The following is a 6,131-nucleotide window of genomic DNA, read 5'->3' on the forward strand; positions in this document are numbered from 1 at the left end:
ATATACAATTATAGCTTCCATACCTTTTTATTTGGGATCATCCCCCGGATAAAGAAAGAGCAAGAGTCAAAGAAAAGGTAGTGATTCAAATCAAGATTTATCTGGTACCCTACTCACAAAACTAAAAACGAAAAATAACAAAACAATATTCTATCAAATTACTTGTCTTCTTGTAGTTGGATCTCCAAATTTTTGGAATGCTCCAAATTCTACTTAAGCATCCAAATTGGGGTCAATACCAGCAAAAATATCTCTCAACAAGGTTCTTGCACCATGCCAAATGTGTCGGAAGAAAAAGAACAAAGCAAATGAAGCATGTCCAAAAGTAAACCAACCCGTTGGACTGCTACGAAAAACATCGTCGAATTTCAAAGTAGCACAATCTAATTCACAAATTTCACCCAATTAAGAACATCTAGGATATTTTTTCATAGTAGCGAGATCACTATAACTGATTCCGTTGAGTTCGCTGCCATAGATCTCAACAGTTACACCTACTTGTTCGACATTGTATTTTGATTCTACCCTTCTAAAAAGAACATCGGCTCTAACAATTCTGTCTCCATCTACCAAAACAACCGGAAATGTTTTAAAAAGAGTAGGTATAGGACCCCGTTATCTCTAAAATAGGGTTTCCTAACAACCTAACAGCAATTCCATCCCCATTGTCCATTGAGGCTGCCCAGAATAATCCTCCTTTTGCTGAATTATTGCCGATGTAATCATAAAAAGCTAATTTTTCAGGAATTTTCGACCAAGCTTCGGATAAACTTTGATTTTGGGCTAGCCTAGCACCAACTCGTCTATATATTTCTTGTTGAAAGTATCCTTGATCCCATTGATAATGAGTGGGACCAAATAATTCAATTGAGGTAGTTGCTGAACCATACCACATAGTTCCAGCAACCACAAAAGCTGTAAAAAAGACAGTAGCAATACTACTGGAAAGGACAGTTTCAATATTTCCCATATGTCCTTTGCATAGATGTTGGGGTGGACGGACGCTAAGATGGAATAGATCCACCAATATGCCCAATGTCCTTGCAGCAATATGATGAGAGGCTATTCCTCCCGGAACAAAAGGATCAAAACCTTCCACACCCCACGCCGGATTTACAGATTGTACCCTTCTGATTAGTCCATAAGGATCGGATACCCATATTCTCAGACCATAGAATCCTGCTACATGAAATGCGCTAAAACCAAAATAAGCTAGCCCTGAAAGAAATAAATGAATTTCAAAGATTTTGGGTAAATCCAAAGATGGTTTTCCTGTACGTTCCTCACAAAATATTTCTAGATCCCAATACACCCAGTGCCACATAGCTGCTAAAAAGCATAAGCCAAAAAACACAATATGTGCACCGGCCACGCCTTCGTAACTCTAAATAACCAGATTTGTTATAGTCACTCATGTGATACTCCAATCGGCCCATGAATTGGTTATTCCTAAACAAGTGATGAAAGGTATAACAAACATCCCTTGTCTCCACATTGGATGAAGAACAGGGTCAGAAGGATAAAAAAACCCTAATTCGTATACAGCCATTAAACTGACCTAACCAGCAACCAGAGCTGTATGCATTATATGGACAGCAAGCCAACGACTGGGATCATTCAATATGACGGTATGAATAGGACACCAAGGCAAACCCATGGAAATACCCCTCTATCAATGAAAAGTAGACATGAGTGGATTATCTCAGGGAAAGGATTAATATTTGTTCTATTCTTTTAGTAATAATGGAACAATTTTTTTTTTGTAGGAACAAAAGGAAGTAGATCTATTCTACACCCGATAAGTACCAATACGTAATGGCAAAAGGTTGATACCTTTTATATGAGTGACTGCATTTATATTTTTTTTAATCATTCAAAGGATCTACATGAAAGAATTTTCTTTTAGTATTTCTGTCTTCCTTTTTTATAAACTTATTCGATCTATGGATAAAATAGGATAAGGAAGAATATTATTAAGACAATAAATACATTGTTACGCTTTCACATCAAAGTGAGCTATAGTAATTAATTTTTATTTCATTTAATGCCTATTGGTGTTCCAAAAGTTCCTTTTCGAAACCCTGGAAAGGAAGATGCATAGTGCGACTTGTCAGATATATTTGGTCATATGGTATTTCCCCTTTCTCTTACCCGATCGAGATATCCTCTCTTTCGCCCAAGAAAGGTTGATTGAATCATCAAAAAATTAGAGCGTGAAATACAATGAAGTGGAATTCAATCTATTTTTTAGGGGTGTATATATATTAATATTCTTAATTATAATAATTTATAAGTTATAGATGGCTTGGTTAGACCGAAAAAATGAACTATAATATTAATATACAGGCTCCATTTAGAAAAAAAACCAATTGGTAATATATCTATGATTACCACTTATATCATATTCTATTTATAAAGATTTTCCACTCATCATATATAATAATGATATATAATAACGATCTCAAATTGTTAATCAATCGAGTAATGTGATGAATGCATTGAATATTTACTATTTGGTGGGAGACATGGAATAAAAAAAAAGGGAAGTCGTAGCAATTATTTATTTGAAGAGTTATTTATTTTTAGTTCTCAGACCAGCAGTTCGAGTGGTTGACTCGCTTCTTTCAAATTGTTTCTCATTATTAAGAAAAGGTAACGAAGATAAAATACGAGCTTGTTTTATAGCAAAGGTAATTAATCGATGTTGTTTTAAAGTCAGTTTATACACCCATCTAGATAATATTTTTCGTTGGTCACTAATAAATAAACTCATTAAACCCATGTTTCGATAATCAATTCGATCCCCTGATTGGATCAGGGGCAAACACCTACGAAAAGATCGCTTGGATTTATCCATGGTTTGTTTATTTTTTATCCCGAAAATCCTACTCCTATTTCGATCGGATCAAAACAAAAAATGATAAAAAATGATTTAGAATTAATTAATAAATAGGATTTGTTTATATTTAATATATGTTATAGAAATGGTTATGTTATATATAATATGTCATTTTTCACCTTCCTTGGATTGGAAGGCGGACACGGAGGCGATCGGTTCGATCTATTTCTTTGTTTCATTGTGAATCATATGTTTGTAACAAAAGGTACAAAATTTTCTCAATTCCAATCGACCGGGCATATTATGTCTATTCAGGAAATGCACATTGATTTTTTATTAACACGGTTTCGAACACAAGCGGTACATTCCAAAATAACCGTTACTCATACATCTTTTTCCTTGGCCATGAACCTCCTCTGGGTTTTGTACAAATGGTACTTTGAACTTGGAACGAGCATGAAGAAATTAACAATACTTCTTTATCTTTTGAGTTTTCTGCCGGATCAGTTGCTCAAGACATTTCGTCTCTACCTGAACTCGATGAAAAGAATGGGATCACTTCTTATGGACTCATTGAGAATGATTCTGATCTAGTTCATGGCCTATTAGAAGTAGAAGGCACTCTAGTGATATCCTCACAGACAGAAATAGATTGCAGCCAGTTTGATAATGATCGAGTGACATTGCTCCTTCGGCCCAAACTAAGGAATCCCTTAGATATGATGCAAAATGGATCTTGTTCTATCATTGATCAAAGATTTCTCTATGAACAATATGAATCAGAATTTGAAGAAGGGGAAGGAGAAGGAGTCCTCGACCCACAACGGATAGAGGAGGATTTATTCAATCACATAGTTTGGCTCCTAGAATATGGCACCCTTGGGGCTTTCTATTTGTTTATATCGAAAGGCCTAATGAATTGGGATTCCCCTATTGGGCCAGGTCATTTCGGGACAAGCAGATCATTTATGATGAAGAGGATGGGGTTCAAGAGAATGATTCAGAGTTCTTACAGAGTGGGACCATGCAGTACCAGACACAAGATAGATCATCCGAAGAACAAGACTTTTTTTGAATAAGCCAATTCATTTGGGACCCTACAGATCCACTTTTTTCCTATTCAAAGATCAGCCTGTTGTCTCTGTGTTTTCACATTGGGAATTATTTACAGATGGAGAGATGTCAAAGGGGCTTCTTACTTCCCAAAGAGATATTCCTGCATCTATATATAAACGCTGGTTTATCAAGAATACACAAGAAAAGTACTTCAAATTGTTTATTCATCACCAGAGATGGCTTAGAACCAATAGTTCATTATCTAATTGATTTTTCCATTCTAATACTCCATCTGAGATTTACTAATATTTATCAAAGCTGTTCCTATCTAATGGAACGCTATTGGATCAAATGACAAAGATATTGTTGAGAAAAAGATGGCTTTTCCCATATGAAATGAAAATTGGATTCATGTAACAAGAGAAAGAGAAAGGTCTCCCATTCCTTAGTTGGAAAGATATGTGGCCATGAAACAGGTATTAAATGGAACAGAATTGACCAAGTGGTAGAGTCATGGAAACACCCGTTTCTTCCATATTTTGGACCTCAGCTCCATGGAACAATATACTACTACTGAAACATGGAAGAATTGAAATCTTAGATCCAAACATTAGGGATGGAGGGTATGAACTGCCTAAACAAGAATTCTTGAACAGCGACCAACCAAAACTATTACTCACTACATCAAAAAAATTTCCATAAATGAGAGATGTAAATCCATTGGAAAATAAAAAATACACATGTCAGATGAAATGGTTGTCGCTATCTACTACAATAATGAATCATTGGCTTAACTGAATAACTAAATAAAATAGATAGACATTTCTCTTCGTCTTAGGTCGACGGATCTTCTCAATTGACCCCTATATGGATAATACACATTCCAGTTGACTGACTAATTCTAATTGTTTCTAAGCAATCCACAGAGCAGTTCATCCTATTTAGATATTCACGACCAAGAAGTACTGGATTCTATTTATGATAGGCCCTGGAATGCCAATAGGTGTTTATTATTGAATTCACTGATGGGGTAGTACCCATTTTGGGAACGTCCAGCGCCAAAGTCACTAAATGGGTAAGTCGCCAATCCCTAAAACGGACTATATAATGTGCTTTATCTACTGGGTTACGGTGCGCGGGGGGGGGGGGGGGCATTTTATTAGAGTTTCTGTAGAAGCATATACTCGGGGGGTGGGGTGGGTGTAAGATAGACTTTTTCAAAGCAGACTCCCCATTCATTAGATAGAGTAGATCACCAAGATTTTGTGATCCACTGCCAAACTTATTCCAATTTACTGAGCATTCTCAATATTATGCCTCGAAGAGGACTCGAACCTCCATGCTCTTTAGCATGAGATCTTGAGTCTCGTGTGTCTACCATTTCACCACCAAGGCATCTTGAAAGTGAATCGTATTCCATGAATATGATATCTCTCCAGTGTGATGTATGGAATATATGACAAAGGTGGAGTGTTAGAGTGTTTCTATTGATCGGTCATGTCATATAGGCCCGAATCGGACATCCAATTGCTTTGATTTGAATTATCCAGAGGGTGCCTAATCTTATATTTATATATTATATCAAAAAGATGGACAATCAAACCTATTTCTCGATTCAATAGAAACCCAGAGAGGTGAGGTGAATAGGGTCCTAAATAACAAGAGATATGTAAAAAGCAAGTCCAATTACGCCTATTCCTAATCCTAAATGGAATGTAACAATGTAGGGATCCATATGCGAACACAATATCTATTTAGATACGTTCGAATGACCCCTTCTCATAATTAGAATGTATATAACCCTATTATGGTTTGGTTTGGTATGGAATGAACTTATAATCATGGAATCGACTCGATCATCAGATTATATATTATAAGTTCATAACCCTAGCCCATTCCCATTTTGGACGGAACATATCTTAATTCTTTGATTCCAGTTAGTAAGAGGGATCTTGAACTAAGAAATAGATTCTAGAAGCTAAAAAAGGGTATCCTGAGCAATTTCAATAATCGGGTTCATTGATATTCCTGGTATAGTAGATGCTATCACACATATAATCATATTCAATTCGATGGAATTGTTTGATCTTAAAGGGGATCTTCTATAATTTTACACGTGAGAGCTTATTTCTTGGTTTCGTCCAGTCATTAATAACTTGATTATTTGTAGATAATAGTAGATAGAAACAACGCTCATATGGAGTCCTATTGAAACCAAGAAATATAGGCATGCTTG

General features: G+C 35.9%; 3 pseudogenes; 1 reads left to right on the forward strand and 2 right to left on the reverse strand.

Moving 5' to 3' along the window:
- Positions 1-213: 213 nt before the first annotated feature.
- On the reverse strand, positions 214-1,621 carry LOC132804185 (photosystem II CP47 reaction center protein-like; annotated as a pseudogene).
- Position 1,622: 1 nt separating this feature from the next.
- LOC132804186 (protein Ycf2-like) lies at positions 1,623-4,312 on the forward strand (annotated as a pseudogene).
- Positions 4,313-5,873: 1,561 nt separating this feature from the next.
- Positions 5,874-6,131, reverse strand: part of LOC125420232 (NAD(P)H-quinone oxidoreductase subunit 2 A, chloroplastic-like) — a 2,203-nt pseudogene continuing 1,945 nt past the window's right edge.

The sequence above is a fragment of the Ziziphus jujuba genome, chromosome 6 (genome assembly GCF_031755915.1).
Source record: "Ziziphus jujuba cultivar Dongzao chromosome 6, ASM3175591v1".
NCBI classification, from domain to species: domain Eukaryota; kingdom Viridiplantae; phylum Streptophyta; class Magnoliopsida; order Rosales; family Rhamnaceae; genus Ziziphus; species Ziziphus jujuba.